At 37.9% G+C, this 19,820-nt stretch overlaps 1 protein-coding gene and 1 pseudogene across 3 annotated transcripts in view; one reads left to right on the top strand and one right to left on the bottom strand.

Annotated features, from left to right (window-relative positions):
* FAM184A (family with sequence similarity 184 member A) overlaps positions 1–19,820 on the top strand; it is a 164,629-nt gene that overhangs the window by 40,894 nt on the left and 103,915 nt on the right. The window lies entirely within an intron of this gene.
* On the bottom strand, positions 10,271–11,502 carry LOC141489868 (forkhead box protein H1 pseudogene; annotated as a pseudogene).

The following is a 19,820-nucleotide window of genomic DNA, read 5'->3' as shown; positions in this document are numbered from 1 at the left end:
AGCTTCTAAAATGCCTTCCAACTTTAAGAGTGTATGATTTAATGCTCTACATATAATAATAGTCTGATTACCCTAATAGTATGGTTGCCCTATAATATGGGTTGTAATCTTCCTAACACCAGCAAAGCAAATTATACACATTTTAGGATTTCATTATGTGATAAATATATATATATATATATATGGATGGGTATATGTATATATATGGGTATATATGTATGTTTTGTGTGAATATATGTATATGTTGGTTGCATATGTATGATTTTTGAAGATCTGTAGAACTAAGTAACATATTTTTTGATAACTAAATGTATTATGTTTCCCTTTTCTACAATAATTCTTGATATTCAGCTCAATTGCTTAGAGTACTGTGCTAATGAGGCCAAGGTTCTTTATTCAGACTCTATGTAGGCCATTTGACTTAAGCTTCTCTGGCTACAGATTGTACATCTAACCCAGACCAAATGTTCCATAAATGTATGATGTTGATCACAAAGGAAAACATAAGAGAATAGAGCTGGGTCAATGCAAATCCATCTTCTGTAATAGGAAAGCAGCTTAAAGTTATGACCTTCTAGCATATCCTCATAACTAAGAGCATATTTTGCCAGGTTCTAAGTTTTCAGGTTAAAAAAAGCAGTAATGATAAAATTCAAGTCATAACATTAGATAGCCTATGAGTAACTTATTCAGGTTTATTGGTATTATTTATAGCCATTTCCATAATGTCCTCATAACATTTTTAGTATTCATTAAGAATCTACCCTAAGGACTAATCTGACCGTGCCATCTGTCAAAGATTGGGTAACAGTTCTGTAGGCCATGAAACTAAGCCAGTGTTGTTTCTTTAGAATCAAAATTGGTAAGATAAAGGTCATGTACTCATTTTTTTGAGAAGGAAACTTTAATGGTACTTTACTAGCATATCATATACATATGTACATTTTAATGTAACTTTTATTTTCATTTTTTTTCAAGTAATTTATTTTTCCTTCCTCTGACCTTTCTCTCTTCCCTCTCCCTGTTGGAAAAAAAGAAAGAAGAAAAACAAACTCATTCGAATAAATATCCATAGTTAAGTAACTATAATCTCTCCCTTAGGTATGTCTGAAACTTTATGTCTGATTCTGTACTATCAACTCTTTTTTGTAAGAAGGTGAATAACATTCTTCATTTGTACTCTGGAATTATGGCTGGTAGTTGAACTGATCAGAGTTTTAAAAGTCTTTCCAAGTTGTTCACTTTCACAGTGTTGTATTCTGACAATGATTATTTCAGTCTGTATCAGTTCATACAAGTCTTCTTAGGGTTCTTTGAATCTGCCCTTTTTTCATATCTTTAAATGACAAAATATATTCTATTACATTCATATTTCATAATTGTTCAGCCATTTCCCAGTCAATGTTCACTTAGTTTCCCATATTTTGCCACCTCAAAAATTGCTATCAGAAATATTTTTGTTTATGTAGATTCTTCTATCTTTGATCTCTTTGAGGTTTCACTAAATCAAAGGATATATACAGTTTAGTGACTTTGAGGGTCTAATTTCAAATTGATTAACAAATATAAACCCAAAAATGCATTTTATGAATGAATAAACATTCTATCATTAAGAAACCCACTTTGAGATATACAACTTTTGGATCAAAAACTTGATTTAAGTAGTTCTTAGCTACTAATTATAAAGAAGAAATAACATTATCTTCTCAAAGGAATGCTTATGTCCCTCTGTAATCCACCCAAAAAGGTATTGAATCTCTTTCAAAACATTTTTTTAAGCTGGGGGGGGGAGGCAAGGAGAGGTGACAGGGAGGAAAAGCATAATGAAATTGAGAGTTTAAATAATAATCTTTCCAAGTTCAGGAACTGTGAAAAATTATTTTGTATGAAATGGTTTGTGTGTGAGGTTTAATAATTTTGGTTAGCATACAAATGGAAAACAAAAATCATGATATTTTGAATGTTATAAACTAGTGTCCCACCATAACCCCCTTTTCAGATTGCTTACTGTAGAATGTACTCACAAGTGAAAATTTCTTATAGTTTGAACTTTTTACTGCTTTAAGAATTGAATTTCTAGTTTGTTTGTTTTTCAGTTTCTGCAAGGCAAAGGGGCTAAGTGATTTGTCCAAGGTCACACAACTAGGTCATTATTAAGTGTCTGAGATCAAATTTGGTTGAATTTCTAGGTGTTTATGGTCAGTAGTGTCAGCAGTATTTCAGTATTCACACATACAATGTATTGAGATAATCTTTTGAACATTTATTAAGTGCCTAATCAAGTATGGTAATTATATTTACATATATAAGTCCTTGTGTATACACTTTACATATTTTTAAATGCTGTCTTCCTAAATGGGGAGGAAGGAGGAAATAAGTCCCAAAAAGGGTTTTTTAGAGGGTGGAACATCTAACATCTAAGGGGATTGGAAAGGCCTGCTGTAGGATTCTAGGAAACAGACAACAGAAGAGAATATTTTCTAGTAGTGGGGGAAGATGAACTAAGTCTAGCCAGTCATGGAGCTGGGAGATGTACAAGGAAGAGCCAAAAGGCCAGGATGGATATACAGAAGAATGTGTAGTGAAATGCAAAATCTAAAGAGGAGCTGGATTGTCTAGGGCTTAAAAATGTTAGGGCAATTTGTGTTTGATGCTTGAATTTACTTGAGCCTCTTCACACCTTTATTTAGGGAAATCACTTTGGCAACTATAAAGAGGATGATGGGTTGGACAGAGGAGAGACTTGAGCAGGGGAGACCAATGAGGAATCTATTATAGTTTAAGTGAAAAATGTGGAAGGCCTAATCTAGTGTGATGTGATATTTATATCAGTAGAAGACATGAAAGAGACTGATTGGATGTGGGTATACACATATTCACATGTATATATGTGGTAATATTTTCATCTCTATATGTCGTTATTTTTATTACATTCTGAACCATTGCCAAAGCATGATGAACACCAAATACTTAAGATGTTTACTGGATGTCAGTAAATTCAAAGTCAGAATTAATTGTCTTTTAATATTCAAATTTTAAAAAATATTTCTTTAAGGGGCAGCTAGGTGGTACAGTGGATAAAGCACCAGCCCTGGAGTCAGGAGTACTTGGGTTCAAATCCAGTCTCAGACACTTAATAATTACCTAGCTGTGTGACCTTGGGCAAGCCATTTCACCCCGTTTGCCTTGCAAAAAAAACCTAAAGAAAATTTCTTTAAAATCCATAAAATATATGCTGTTTCCACTCCTAGCCACCTCTGATGAGAGCAAAGATTCCCTCATTCCCCCTTGCCTTCACCCCTTCCATATCATTGCAATAGCTCACTGTAATAAAAAAAAAACTTATATGAGATATCTTGGCCTATTCCCCCTTTCCTTTTTCTTTCTCCCATCACATTTCCCTTTTTTTCTCTTGACTCCATTTTTACACCATATTTTGTCTTCAAATTCAGCATTCTCCTGTTCTTCAACTATAAAAGCTCCTTCTACCTGCTCTATTAACTGAGAAGGTTTATATGAGTATTATCAGCGTCATTTTTCTATGCAGGAATACATGCAGTTCATCATCATCAAGTCCCTCATATTTTCCCCTTCTCCTCCAATCTCCATGCTTCACCTGAGTCCTGTATCTGAAGATCAAACCTTCTGTTCAGCTCTGGCCATTCTAACAGGAACATTTGAAATTCCCCTGGTTCATTGAAAGTCCATCTTTTTCCCCTGGAAGAGGAAATTCAGCCTTGCTGGGTAGTTGATTCCTGGTTGCATTCTAAGCTCTTTTGCCTTCTGGTATATTATATTCCAAGCCCTACGATCTTCCAATGTAGTTGCTGCTAAGTCCTGTGTGATCCCGACTGCAGCTCCACGATATGTGAACTGTGTACTTCTGGCTGCTTGTAATATTTTCTCTTTGACTTGGGAGTTCTGGAACTTGGCTATAATACTCCTGGGGGTTGGTTTTTTGGGATCTCTTTCTCGGGGGGATTGGTGGATTCTCTCCATTTCTATTTTGCCCTCTGCTTCTAGGATATTAGGGCAATTTTCCTGTAGTAATTCTTTGAAAATGATGTCAAGGCTCTTTTCCTGATCATGACTTTTCAGGTATTTCAATAATTTTTAAATTATCTTTCTTCAATCTGTTTAACATATCAGTTGTTTTTTTCAATGAGATTTTTCACATTTTCTTCTAATTTTTCATTTTTTTGGTTTTTGAAGTAATGAATCCTGGTTTCTTGCAAATTCATCAATCTCCCTGAGTTCCTCTTCTTTGTCTGAAGGATTTGTTTTCCTCAGAGTTTTCTTATCTCTTTTTCTATCTGGCCAATTTTGCTTTTTAAAGCATTCTTCTCCTCAATAACTTTTTGAACTGTTTTATCTATTTGACCTAAGCTGGTTTTTAGCATGCTATTTTCTTCAGCATTTTTTTGGATTTCCTTGACTAGGCTGCTGACTTCATTTTCATGTTTTTCCTGCATCTCTCTCCTTTCTTTTCCCAGTTTTTCTTCCAACTCCCTCATTTGATTTTCAAAGTCTTTTTTGAGCTCTGTCATAGCCTGAGCCCAATTTCTGTTTTTCTTGGAGTCTTTAGATGCAGGAGCTTGTGCTTCCTCATCTTCAGACTAAGTATTTTGATCCTTCTTGGGCTCATATGCAAAATATTTCTCAATGGTGTTCCTCTTATTTCTCTGCTTGCTCATTTTCCCAGCCTAAGCCTGTTTTGAGGTGCTTCCTGAGCTTTTGGGACATTCCCACAAGGGTCTCAGTATGTAAGGCTCTGTCTCCTCCCTCCTGGTCTGTGAATGACCATATGTGCCACCCTCTGCCACACGGGCTGAGGTGGGGGGGGGGCAGGACTATGATCAGGATCTGAATGTGGTCAGAACCCCAGCGACCTGTTCCAGGGACAGAGGACAGAGCTCGGCAGTCTCTCTCTTCTCTCCCCTACCTCAGCTCAATGGGCTCATGCCCTGGGGGGCTCCTGCTTAAACGGCTCCACCTGCTCCTGTTCCTGTATAGGCATCTGGAATAAGAAGGGGGGGGCACAGGGGGAGGGAAGGGGGGGATGTGAGTGATGCAGGAGAGGATGGACCATGCGGGGAGAGTGATCAGATATAACACATTTTCTTTTTTACTTCTTGCAAGGGGCTGAGATTGGATGGCCTGTCCAGGACCATAGGGCCAGGTGGATGCTGGGCCTAAGGGGTGGTATGGGGGCTCGGAGCCTCTTGGCCCCCAGGACCAGGGATATGTCTGCTGTGCCACTCAGCTACCCTACAGCAGAGTCAGAGTGCAAGGAGAGAGAAAATATAGTACTGTGGTAGTAGAGAAATACGAAAGGAGGGAGTAGCAATCAGCAATGGCCAATGGTGGAAAAATATGGAAGTAACTTTTGTGATGGACTTACCATAAAGAATGTGATCCACCTGCAACAGAGTTGTTGGTGTTGGAACAAAGACTGAAGCACATTTTTTATTTTTTCTTATTTGGGGGGGGGGGGTTGCAGGGCAAATGGAGCTGGGTGGCCTGCCTGGAGCTGCATAGCAGGGTGATCTTTGGGTGTCTGAGGCCGGATTTGGACCCAGGTGCTCCTGGCTTAAGGGCCAAATGCTCTGTCCACCACCCAGCCACCCCTACTATTATTACTATTTTATTTTATTTTGGGTCTTTTTTCTTTTTTTGGTTTTTTGCAGGGCAGTGGGGTTGGGGTGGCTTGCATGTCACACGGCTGGGTGATTGTTGGGTGTATGGGGCCAGATATGGGCTCGGGTGCTCCTGGCTCCAGGGCTGGGGCTCCATCCATTGCGCCACCTGGCCATACCTACAATTATTACTATTATTTTATTTAAATTTGAATTTTTTTCTCTCCCCTTTACTTTATCGCCCAAGCAAGTCTATATTTTGTGGTGGGAGGGGGTATTCTGCTTACTCTTAAACAAGAATACTTTATTAATGTATACAAAAATTATTGTACAGAAAGAGAATAAATATTAAAAAAATTAAAAAATCCGTAAAATATCTTTATCATCTCCATAAGTGTTATTGGAAGGTTTTCTACTTGTGATGCATTATTTAATAAAAAACCTGTTACTAGTGGATAGAGCACCAGCCCTGGAGTCAGGAGGACCTGAGTTCAAACCTGACCACAGACAATTAATAATTACCTAACTGTATGATCTTGGGCAAATCACTTAAACCCCACTGCCTTGCAAAGAAAAAAAAACCTTAAAGCTTACTACTCATTTATTCACTTAAATATTTATTATTGTCTCCTATAATTGTATGGATTATGTTTGGGGTAATCCACAGTGTATCAAAAGAGCTTACAGAGTAGTAGGGGGAAAGGGGAACACAGACTAATAACCATAGTTTATAATAATATATGTCATATAATATTTGTAAAACAAAGTAATATAAAAATTCAGAGATAAGTTTTTGTTTTTGTTAAAGTTTGTGCTCTGAAAAGCTAAAATGGTATGTTGGAAACCCAATGATTAAGTTAGAGAAAGCAATCTATAAACAGTTTTTAAGAAAGTCACCATTTGTTGTTAGAATATTTTTTTAGCTCCCTTGATTAAAAAAGAACAGTGTATAGAGAAATTTTCAAAAAAGACATATTAGAAGCTAGTTGTGAGAGGAAAATCTAGTGATTATGGGTAGATATTAAAGGATAAAGTCATGAAACATTGCCAAAAGCTTCCCTATGCCAGTTTTTTCCTTTATTCAACTTTACAGTTGAGGTAAGGGAGAATAGAAGGAAAGGAAGGAAACTTTCAGAATTCAGTTAACCTCTTTCATTAGCTCTAAAACTACAGAGAGACAGACTGAATGGACAGTTTATAAGTATGTTTGACAGAAACATCTGGAAACTTTGAAAAATGCTTATAGAACTTTTGTTTTGTTTAGTTTTATTTTGTTTTGTTTTGTTTTTACTGTAAACTCAGCAGAGAACCAGAGCTGGAAGATAATTCAAGGAAGTTGTTGAATGTAAACTAAAAGATTCAAAATAGAATGAAAGAAAGCCTAGAATGGAAACCAGAATTACATTTATTAGTAATTCAGAAAAATTACTAAGTATTAAATAAAATTACCATTTTCAATATTTATTGATCATCTTAATAAAGAGGATTATGCTGAAGAGGGAGAGAATGGGTTATAGGAAAGATCAATCTATTGGGATTTGTTTGAGGGTGAAGAACTCACAAATCTCTGACTCAGACAAGAAAAGGTTTAAACTTTAATTCACAAGTTGATCAAACAGTTTAAAGTTACTACAAAAAGTTAACAAGTTACTACAAAAAAAATCACAGGTTTGGTTTTTTGGAGAAGCAGCAGGAGTAGTGAGTTTCAATAGAAGTAAGAAGAGGGTGGGAGAGTTTGGAAGATAATGAAGCAGGCTATCTTTACAGTAAGGCAAGCAGCATAATAGTAGACAAGATAAGTAGTACAGAAGGGCAAAGAGGGAGGGTTTGGTGGATGATACTTCCCCAGAGCTGACTATCTTCTAAAAGAAGGCAAGCAGCTCAACTGAGAAATGAGTTCTAAGGGGAACATAGGTGGAAGGAGACATGTTGATGAGGGGCAGCAGCTCAAAGAGTAGAGATGAGGTAATGAAGGGATATGCAGATGAGGGGGTGGTAGCTCAAAGTAATCCTTTACAGGTTAAGTCAGGGATCCATTGTTTTATTGATGGAGGCTTTTGCATGGAATGGTCAAGGTACAATGGGATGAGGTGAAGGTGGAAAGATATATAATCAATACAGAGAGTACAGATTAATAACTTTAAAAACATATTTCTCCAGGAGTACCTGGGTTCAAATCTGGTCTCAGACATTTAATAATTACCTAGCTGTGTGGCCTTGGGCAAGCCATTTAACCCCCTTTTTTCTTGCAAAAAAGAATAAAAAAAAACATATTTCTCTGTCCAATATTTCCCCTACTTCATTACCAGGCCTATTCATAGATAAATAACAAAGAAGTTTGAAGAGGAGGAGAAAACCAATAATTGAAGTATCAGGAAAGGCTTCACAGAGGTAGAAGCACCTAACCTGACCTTGAAGGAAGATTTGGATTCTGACAAATTTAGGTGATGTCGGTGGCAGCTAGGTGGCAAAGTGATTGGGGCACAGGCCCTGGAGTCAGGAGTATGTGAATTCAAATCCAGCCTAAGACACTTAATAATTACCTAGCTGTGTGGCCTTGGGCAAGCCACTTAACCCCATTTGCCTTGCAAAAAACCTAAAAAGAAAAAAAGATTTAGGTGATGTGGAAGAAATAAGCATCACACTCTGTTTTGCTTAATGTCAGAGACAGTCTTTTTATTGCAAGAATTCATAAGGAGAGCTGTTGAAGGAGCTCTGACTACAAACAATTTCCAAAACTAGTATTTAAGATATAAAATGAAGATCATATAGTCTGGATAATAAGCTGCTACTAAGTACAAGAAAATAATATTCCATACAAGAAGATATGTGGACAGAGTATGCAAATTTTCAGATATTGTTTGTCACATTTTAAAGAATTCTGGTAGACACTAGCATGGTCTCTCTTCATTGGAGAAAACAGAAGGGACAAAGCACTACAATTTACCCCTGTTTTATTTTTCATAAAAAAGGTGAAAAGTGCAATTGAAGTCATTTTCATGTTTCCCTATACTTAGAGGAGAAGGCACCATCTGGGCTATTGGGCAGGCAGAGACACAGGCATAACAGTCTCACTTTTATTCAGGTCCTTCACTGTATATTTGACCCATTCAACACAAGTATTCACATTCCCATATCCAATTTCAATCTCCATAGTTTGCTTGAGTTCTTCTGTTCTGATCACTTTGACTAATTTAGGGTTATTTCTAGGAAGGGATAACTCAGGAAGCATATCAAAATCTACCTAGAGGATCCTTTCCTGAGTGATCTATCCCTACTCCAAAAGGTCTGTTAAAGTGTCATCTATTTTTATAAGTGTAAGAATAACCTGATTGCACAGGAGGTGCTAGCAGTCCCATCTGGATAGGGGTCTTCATTTCCATTCTGTCCTTCTCTTGATATTATTATCAACTTTAGAAGATGTCCAACAACCTGGCATGGTGGGGGAAAACATACATTATCCCTTGAATTACAAGGCATACCAAATAATCCTCCTCCCTGAACACCAGAATACAAATATTTAAAATGGGACCTCTGGTTAGATAAATCACCAACACTCAGTAAAATGATCAATATCAAATTGTAGGGAAATTGTACCCTCTTGTCTAATGCCATTAAAAAACATCTTCACTGGATACCCCTCATCATCTTTCTTCCATCTTTTATAGACTCATATGTAGAATGAGCCACCCCCTACTGAAAATAACCACATTGTTTTCCCTATAGGAATTACCCTTATTAAGAATATTTCTAAACTCTCATAGCCCTTCCTTTCCTGATTTTCAGCACACCAAACCACTAATGACAATATAAACACAACAAAAAAAGACAATGTTCAATCTCAATATAAAAAGTTGAAATGATTCATTTATTCCTCCAACACCTTATGGAAGGTCACTTTAAGGGGGTAGGCCTCGAAGGGGGGAGCTATTTTAATAATCCATTCTTTTTTTTTAAAGTGTCTCAGTCCTTTATTGCCTCTATCCCCTGTGTGCCCTGACCCCCCCCCCCCACAAGCTTTGAGGCTCTGGAGAAATGTTGGGGGAGTGGGGATAGTGGAAACAATTCTGGGTCCTGTCAAGAAAATTGGGTTGGGGGGGGTCTCAGTTTGGGGTCTAAGTCATTAGATGACCTTGAATAGTTCTTTCCCCTCAATGAATTTGTTTTTTCTTTCTGCAAAATTAGGGGGTTAAATTCTTGTGATCTCAAAGGTCCTTCCCAGTTCTAAGATTCTGTGACAAATGGATTGTCCTCAGGGCTCCAACCAGGATCCAACTACAAAGTGAGTCTCTTCCTCACTGTCTCTCTCCCTCTGGGAAGTCATCGGCAGTATCATTCCACAAGGGAAAAATGGTTCTAATAAAAGTTTCAAAAGACTCAGTTTGATTTTTTTTCTGGCTTTAAATGCTATGATGATTAGAAAGATGGTAATGGTAATAGGGGTGATAGTCCTCAAGGAGGAATAACTGGTTTGTAATTGTGGACCTGGGACTGCATCTGAAAATGTTTGGGAACCCCCAGGATAAATAAAGCCTTATCTCCTTTTACTTTCCTTATGTGGAATCAGATTGGGGGTGGAAATTAGGGGAAGAAAAACAAAGAATGGATGGGAGAGAGATCCTGGTCCAATTCCTTCACACATTGTACCAGGTGAGTAATGTACCTAGAGTAGAATCCCTTGGGTTAGGAGAGACCAAGTCCAAGGGGTGAGTGAGCAACACATCATAGATGCTCTTGTTAGGTGGCACCACCTGAAAGAGAGCATCCAAGTCCCCTAGGGAGCCAGTGGGACCTGTGGCTTTAGGTGCTAGCCCCCAGTAGGGAGGGCCTGGGGAAGGCAGACACCCGAGGGCAAGGTGGAGGTGGGAGTTGTGCCCGGGGACATCACCACATTTGGGATGTATATTGGGGAGTATGATGTGGACAGATGTCCCCAGAGGGGGACCCTGGCAGCTCCTGATAGCTGTACCTGATTTGAAGTACCCTGAATTACAGGAAGGGGGCAGGAGAGGCCAGGAGCCTTGCTCAGATGAGAGAGAAGGAGGGAGCTGAGACCCCCCGTAGATCCTAATAGCCCTGCTTGGGTTGAGGTACCCTGCAGAAGAGGAATGGGCTGGAGGGGCCAGTGTCCCCCCCTCTGAAGGAGAGGAGGAAGAGGACAGTGGAGAAGTAGGTGCTCCATGGCCCCACAAACACCCCTCTTATGACTTGGAGAGGGAGCCCAAGGGCCAGGACACTGGCTCTGAAGTGGAAGAAGAGGAAGATTGATGGCCTTCGGGGCTGGGGCCCTTCTGTAATATCCCCAAGCAAGGAATCAATACTGAAGGAGTCGGCTGGCTGGGGTTGGGGCTAGGAGGCCAGTAAGGACAGCCATAGAGAACATATGGGGTCAGGTCCTTGGCAAAGGCTTTGCCCTGACCACCCCTCTCCCCTCAACAGGCCACAGCTGTGTTTTGCAATCGAAGGGCCTCAGCAGGGATCTGGTTCACGTCCACTATCCAAAAATTTCCTTTGGCCTGTGGCTTTTCCAGGTCCTTGGGCACCTTGTGGAAGCATTGGTTAGAGGAGAGGTTGTGCCTAATGGAATCCTTCCACCCTTCATAGTCATCCTTGCAGAAGGGGAACAGGGCTTGAACCTGGTGAATGACCTGGGCCAGTTTGAGCCTCTGAGCCAGGACAGCCTGGATCACCAGGGCTATCATGGCCACGTAGGTGTATGGAGGTTTGTCATGCCGAAGGTATTTCTTCTTTCTTTTCTTTTTGGGGGGGCTCTGGCTACAGTTCTGGCTCTGGCCCTGGCTGTGGGGGGGTCAGGGCTGGAGCCCCCTTGGGGCACCATGGAAGGGAAGGACTCAGCACTGAGCATGGAGGTCCTTAGAAGGTAGTGTTTGATCTAGGAAATTGGGACCAATAATCCATTCTTTAGGTCAATCAACTGGTCCTTTAATTTGAGTATAATGTGTCCAACCTTTTTCAGCAGCCCTTACAAAGGTTTCATTCATTGGTCCAACAGCATTTAGTGCAATCCTTCCCTTTTAGGTTGAAATTTCACATGGCTCCAAGTTTTAATCAATACCCAATCTCCAGGCCAATAAGATGGAGTCTATGCCAATAATCCTTTTAGTCTTAATTCTGCAAAGTAGAGGATAATGCTAGTACATGGTTCTTTAAAATTTATCTTTGGGGGCAGCTAGGTGGATAAAAGCACCAGCCCTGGAGTCAGGAGTACTTGGGTTCAAATCTAGTCTCAGACACTTAATAATTACCTAGCTGTGTGGCCTTGGGCAAACCACTTAACCCCATTTGCCTTGCAAAAACTTAAAAAAAAATTATCTTTGGTCTGAAATGTGGGGACCAAATATGGTAATTCATACAACATCTCATAAAGTGATATTCCAATATCTTTCCTAGGACTGGTTTCTAATCCCTCAGGAGAGCTATTGGTAAATATTTATTCCAAGGTAATTTGGTTTCTAAGATCAGCTTAGATAACTATTTTTTTATAGTTTTAATTCATCCTTTCCACTCCCTCTGAAAAGGATGGATCCAAGAAGTATGGAATTCCCAATAAATCTCTAGATACTCATAATGTGTTTGTAATATTTTAGACATAAAATGACTCCCATTATCTGAATCTGTTTTCTATAGGCCAAATATTGGACTGATCTGCTCCAGAATTATTTTTGATACTCCAATAGCAAGTGGCATTCCATTAGAGGCATAAGCCTCCACCCAGCCAGCTAAATGATTAAATATTTCAATCTCCCTATTTTAGAAACCTTAGTTCCTAAAAACACTTCAATACTCTGGAAGAACCTAATACTCTACTTTTACTCCTGAAATTTGTTTCCTAAAACCTTATTATTAATTCTTCTACAAATTAAGCATCCCCTCACACACTTGTTTGGCTACAGTATAGATACCCATGCATCCAGATCTCTTTAATACCATATCACACATTCCTTGAATTCCCCAGTGACTCACTTGATGCAAGAGAATCAGTATTTTTCTCATTAGAGTCTTGTTAAGCATTTCTCTCCCATCAGGAGGAAGCCATCTTCCTTCAAATGTTTCAACAGCTACAATTTTATTCAAGTGTTTCCTTCTCTTGTTTAGTGAAAATAAAGTATTCCCTTTCAGATATCTGAGGAATTAAAACCTTCATTTAAATTAGATCGATCCCTATGGCAGCATCTCTGGCCATGACATCTGCCATCCTATTCCCTCTAACTTCTATATTATTTCTCTTTTGGTGTCTAGCTACATGGAACCACTACAATAGCCTCAGAAACATTAAATGTGACAATACTTGTTTTACTAATTCTTTATGGACTGTCTTTTCCTTTACTATTTATCAAGCCTTTTGCCATTTTTTCCAAGAACACATACAAATCCATAAACATGCTTAGAATCTGTATAAAATATCCCTTCTTTCCTGACAGTAACTTTAGGGCTTATGTCTTAGTGCATAAAATTCACAAGTTTGTGGTGGTCAATTATTGGTTAGCTTATAAGATTCAAATAACTTTTTAAATTTATTTTCTACAATTGCATACCCATTATGACATTTCCTTCTATAGATGACCCTCATTAAATATCCTTTCTCCCTTATGCAAAGATGCATATGACAAATCTTGCTGGACTTTAGTTAGATGCTCAATTACATCTAAACAATTATGTAAAAGTCTCCTTTTTGCTCTCCTTTTCATAGAAATGTAGTAGGATTAATTGAGGAATCTGTAGTGAATATCAGATCATCCTTTTCTAATATGATAATCTCATATTTTAAAATCCTAGAATCAGTGAATCATCTGCTTTTATTTAAAATATTACTCACTTGGTTAAAAGTGCTTACTACCAAATTACCCTCCAAAGGTCAATTTTCTGCTTTCTCCTCAACTAGAAGAGCAGTAGTAGTTGCATCTTGCACACCTTCTGGTCATCCTCTGGAAAATGGATCTAGTAAATAGGAAATAAATTCCCCTGGTTTCCTCTGCCCTCCCCAAATTTGACCCTTATTAGTGTTAACAAATAGATGAAATGGTTTATTTAAAGAGGGGAGTGCTAGGATTGAGACATTAATTAATGGTTGTTTTAATTCCTTTATTTGTTTGATCTCTTCTTTAGTCCATTTTAATATATTTGGCTCTTCCTCCAATAATTTTGATATAACCCTTTAGTTTCTATCCCATTAATCCTAAAAATTTTCTTAATTCCCTTTCAATTTAGGAAGAGGTAGGTCAATAATTACTTTAATTTTTTCCGAATTTATCCATCTCATTCCCACACTAATAACATGACCTAAATACTTAACCTCTCTACGTATTGTAACTTGTTTGAGATGCTCTCAGTCCTTGTTCCCCTAGAAACTTTAATAATTTATTAGTCCTTCAGTCACTTGATTTTTCTTTTCCCTTGAGTGTAGTAAATCATCCACATACTGCAATAAAGTTGTTCCTTTAGGGGCCTGAAACTTTTCTAATAATTGCTCCATGATTTGACCAAATAAATTAGGAGATTCTGTAAAGCCCTAAGGTAAGACTGTTCACCTGAGCTTGTTTTCCTCCCTGTATAGGGATTTTCTCACTCAAAGGCAAACAGATCCCTGCTTTCTGTGCTAGTGGACAAGCCCAAAAGGCATCTTTTTTTTTGTTTTTTGTTTTGCAAGTCAGTGGGGTTAAGTGGCTTGCCCAAGGCCACACAGCTAGGTAATTATTAAGTGTCTGAGGCCACATTTGAACTCAGGTGTTCCTGAGCTGCAGGACTGGTGCCCTATCCACTGTGCCACCTAGCCACCCCCAAAAGGCATCTTTTAAGCTTTACTTCACTGAACCACTTAACCTGATGTGGAATTTTATTCATCAAAGTATAAGGATTTGAGACTTGGATGTCTAATCACTACAGTCTTATTGATAGCCCTTAAATCCTATAAGTGTCATTTGGTTTCTGACTGGAAGAATGGGAGAATTATAAGCCAACATACAAGATTCTTGGAGTTCATCCTTCACCTTTGATCACTGGACACAACCCTTTCCTTCCTTCTTAAAGAGATAAGATATTTCTTTCCCTTCTTGCTTCAATGTTATCAATATAGGTTCTATTCTCAATCCTTCCCTATTGCCCATCCCTAACCCACACTATTGGATTAATTTCTTTCTCATTTTCTTTAGTTAAGACTACAGTTTTCATCTTTCATCTTAATTTCTTCATACCAAATTTCCATTTTTAAATTTAATCAAATAATCAGATCTCATCTCAGTAAATTATTTCACACTTATGGAAAAGATAAAGTAATTGTTCCTGTATCTGTCATTGCCTAATTTAAGTATTTTTTTCAAATATTGGAATCTTCTCCTTTAACTCCTGATATAATTAAGCTTTAGTTTTAAAAGACTTAATTCCTTTTTGATGTAAAATTTAATAAGGACTTGGTCTTCTTGTGGTCTCACCTTCAAATTATCAAGGGTTTACAGTGAGACCTAAAATTAAGGAACCCCTGACCCCTCCATTCTTCATCAAAACTCCCAATTTCAGGGCATTTCTTTGAAATACCCTGGTTTCTCACAAAATAACAGCCTGCCTTTCTGAGTCAAAAAGACCCAGATCTTCCCCTTCCTCTCATTCCATTCTCCTGTCAGGGATATACTTGTCTATGTTTCTGTTGCTGATCTTCTTTAAAATTTCCCTAACAGATGCAACCATTACCTGGGTTTTCTGTTTTTGTTTTATTGTATCTCTTTAGAAATGCTTTCTGAACTTCTCTAAGTAGCTCCTGTAATGACTCCTAAAGTTTCCTTTGTATATCTACCTTTTGGTTACATAGTGTACTTTTAAAAATACTTGGAGCTTCCCTCAGACTCTGAGTCTATACTGGAGTAGTTCCTCATCTGATCAATCTTTGTAGAAAGGCTACATCTTTTTCTTGTTGTATATTGAAAGTTTTAGAAAAAGTTTTGATATTTAGGTACTTCCTGACTCCAGAAATTATTAAATTCCTTAAATCCTCATTTTTGCCCTCTCTGCCTCATTATTATTATTCCAACTTGGATCTACACTAAGATATTTTTGTTCTGCTGGCGGAACAGGGCAGGAGGGTGGCATCTTTTCCATTCTCACATAGCTGATCCCCTAACCATACTTCTTTCTTCTCCAGTGAATCATATATTTAGTATAAACATTAATTCAGACCATGTTTAAAAATTAACTCTTAAAAAAATGATCATTGTTCAGAGAGTTCTATTGGGTCCTCAATTGAAGACTTCATTTTCTTGTTGAAATCTAACCTCAAAACTTAAGGAAGTATTTACAAATCCAATTTCCCCTGGTCCCAGAGGGATTTCCCTTAAGTGGATGTAGAGTTATTGTCTGATCTTCCTCTTTTTTTTAGGGGGAAAGGAAATTCTGTAAGTTTTTTTACATTGCTCCAATTCCTTATTTAATTTGGAGTGAGATGCTATAGGAGTACTAGGTACTTTTGATCTAATTCATCCTCTTCCCCCAGTGATAGCCTGTCTCTCTGTGGCTCCTCTTCTAAATTTGGTCCTGATAATTGAGGATAGATAGATAGATAGATAGATAGATAGATAGATAGATAGATAGATAGATATGGTGGTGGGAGGGCAGTGAGGATCCCAATTAGAATCTTCCTCTTAATCTTCCTTTTTCTATCTAATCTGAAACATATAGACAGGTATTCTGAATGAAGGGTCCCCCTTTCCAACAAGAGGCATATTCTGACACTTTATTGAAGACTGTTTATTATCACAAATATATTTAAGAGCTGACATAACCAGTAGTTCTCTACACTATACTTAACGCCAATATATATATATATTTGGAGTATTTCTCTTCCTGGATTCCTTTCAGAGCCCAAGGAGAAACCTCATCCATCAGCAGGTCCACTTAGTTTGAATAGTTGAACTAAATATATATATATGTATATATATACATATATATATATTTGCAAGGCAATGGGGTTAGGTAGCTTGCAAGGCCATACAGCTTAAGTGTCTGAGGCTGGGATTTGAACTCAGGTACTCTTGACTCCAGGGCCGGTATTCTATCCACTGCGCCACCTAGCTGCCCCCCCCCCCCCAGTGGGCATACTAGAGGAATGCTTCCCTGGCAGTTGTCCTCTCTTACTCATCTTGTTAGTTACCTTATTTCCCTCACATCTCATCTTGCCTATTTTTGTCAGACTCCTTGTGGTCTTGTGTTCTGTCTCCCTGCAGAATCAAATTCTGCATTTACTCCTGTGCTCTCAGCACCAAACACACACACACACACACACACACACACACACACACAAACACACACACACACACACACACACACACACACACACACACACACACACCACAGAGTTTTCTGACCCCTACAAGATTTTTCACTAACAAGGGTAATATAAAAGTTCCAGTTTACCTTTACCTCACCCTTGTGTGCAGGCTTACATAGTGACAAACCACAATCAATCTCCCTTATCTTAGTTTTCCAAGCAGAAAGTCTAAAGGCTGCACTCAGATGGGGAGGATACTCACCCATGATCCACAGCTGCTAAATTCAATAGGGAGTCCCTCTGTCCTTCAGTGGATGAATGCTCTCTCTCCTATGATGCCTGGGAACCACAGACAAGCCCCCAATTGTTTAGAAGTAAATCTTTTTTTTTTGTTTTGCAAGGCAAATTGAGTTAAGTGGCTTGCCTAAGGCCACACAGCCGGGGTAATTATTAAGTATATGAGGCTGGATTTGACTCAGGTACTCCTGCCTCCAGGGCCAGTGCTGAATCACCCTAGCCGCCCCCAAAGAACTAAATCTTTAAAAGAAAAACAAAGACTCCAGGTGGATGAAGTAACCTAAACATTTAATACATTCCTGCAGAAAGGGGTGCACATCATCAAAGACAAACACCCACAGAAGCAAAAGGCAAACAACTTTTATCTCTGCCCCTGAAACTTCAGTTCCCTCCCTCAGGCCCTCATTGGCTAGGGATTAAGTAATTCCATTTTCTCAGTCCACCTCTTGCATGTTACTCCTTAATATGCCCCCCCACTTTGATCATGCCTCCACATACATTTCATATTATTATAATGAACTTTAAGTGCTTCCTTGGGTGTAGTATTTAATATGTAAAAACTTGTTAATCTTAGAGTAATGAACCTCAAGTAACCCCTAAGTCACCCTATTTCTACATTAATCTTGACTTATATGTCCATCTAATTGTTTATTTGGATTGGTTACAATCAAGATGCAGTTATATAGATTACTTACCTTCCTTGTATTTTACTAACCACCTGAATCTTTCTTCCTTTATGTAAACACAAAATAGTTCATTTCTTTCACTTTTTTCTGAGCAGCCAAATTTTGACATAATTTTCCATAAGTCTGCATGAGTGACAGTACGAAGACCTTGGTCAGATCTACAAACTTTGCCAGTCTACTCCTGGCATTTTCCCAGGAGTTGTTGGCCAGTAAGCATATTTCTGAAATGGGGGGGGGGGGTATGTGACCATGTAAGTAAAGAGAAAGGAATGAATGTTAGAGTCCAATGATCAATTAGTCAGATAGGTAGTAGAAAAACCAAGTGAAAACTAAAGATAATTTCTGAAAACGGGAAGGTAAATAGAGGAGATGAAAGATCAAAAATAGAATGATTAAATTCGGTGATCATTTGGTAACCTTTGAGATACAGTTTCAGTATACTGGTGGGTTTACCAGCCCAGATTGTAAAGGGTAAAAAAAATGAGAGGCCAAGAAGTAGAGATAGCAAGTTCAGAAAACTCTTCTTAAGAATTTGAATGCCCTAAGAATTTTTGGAGTATTTTCTCTTCCTGGATTCCTTTCAGAGCCCAAGGAGAAACCTCATCATCAGCAGGTCCACTTAGTTTGAATAGTTGAACTAAGTAGGAACAGAGCATTAGATAAGAGTAAAGAATAAGGGAGAAAAATTGTGATTGGGGCCAAACTCCCAGAAGAGAAAGGATGAGATTAAGAGCATAAGGATGACCATCTCTTTGTTAGAGATTTCAGAAAAGTAAGAAAGTGTGGGGGATAATGAAGTGTGGAATAGGGGAGCTAAGGGAACTTTCAATACCTGGCCTAAATTATCGATCTATAGATGCTTGTATTTCTTAAAATTTCTTCTAATTGTGCAACATCTTTGTTTATAATTTTTGTAATTAGTAATACAAGACAACATTTAGAATTAGCTATTTTAATGAAAGAATTTGTTTTCTCAACAGTTTTATAATAAAATGAGTAACTGAGTAGAAAAGTTCTTTCTCTGATTACCCTACCATTGGGAAACTCAGATTACTTGGATCATGAAGTCATAATCAAGATACCATTAGTCATCTGATAGCAGAGTATCCTAATTTTAAACCCCTTATGTATTTTTGTGTATTAATATACCATGTTCTTAAATTGAATATTACTTTTGTGTAAACTTTTCTTTAGATACTAATTCTTGATCTAAAGCTTAATAATATTATTTCAGCTATTTTTTGGCATACAGTAGCAAAGTATAATTAAGATAAATATATGTAGTTTTAGTACAATTTTGCAATGATATACTTTATTGATTTACATTTATTTAGTCATATTCAGATATTAATTAACAACAAGAACTCTTATAGATTTCTATTTTTTTTAACCTAAGGATAAAAAGTACATTTAAATAAAATATTTGCACATGTAGATTCCTTAAGATTTCCTTCATTCTATGATCATATTTGGAAGTCAAATATATCATCTTAGAGCCCTGTTTAACTATGAAGGACAAATAGATAAAACAATTAACACTGACTAAAAAACTGATATAGAGCTCATTAGAAGAAAAGTTTTTGGTCTCATGTGGAATCAAGAATTTATGTACTAATGAACTACAAATCAAGCAAGATGGCAAAAGAAAAAGAAGCCAAGGGGATTCAATTTTGCTCAGATTCTGTCAATAAAAACAAGCTGTCTATTTTTTTCTCTTCTATGGCCTTCCCAACTCAAAGAGAGGTAGGCAGGGAAGCAAAGAAAAAGGCTTCCTGATATGCTGAATTGTCCCCACCACCACCATTTTTAAATCTAAGAGACTGCTAATTGGTTCCTATGGCAGTATACCCTCAGGGCAGCAAAATGATATGACCATAAGGCAAGTTATTGCTATTTTCCAGGTGGATTTTTTTAAAACCCTTGTTT

Source organism: Macrotis lagotis, chromosome 5 (assembly GCF_037893015.1).
Source record: "Macrotis lagotis isolate mMagLag1 chromosome 5, bilby.v1.9.chrom.fasta, whole genome shotgun sequence".
Classification (NCBI taxonomy): domain Eukaryota; kingdom Metazoa; phylum Chordata; class Mammalia; order Peramelemorphia; family Peramelidae; genus Macrotis; species Macrotis lagotis.
The sequence above is the reverse complement of the archived record's forward strand: the minus strand, read 5'-3'. Positions and strand labels throughout refer to the sequence as shown.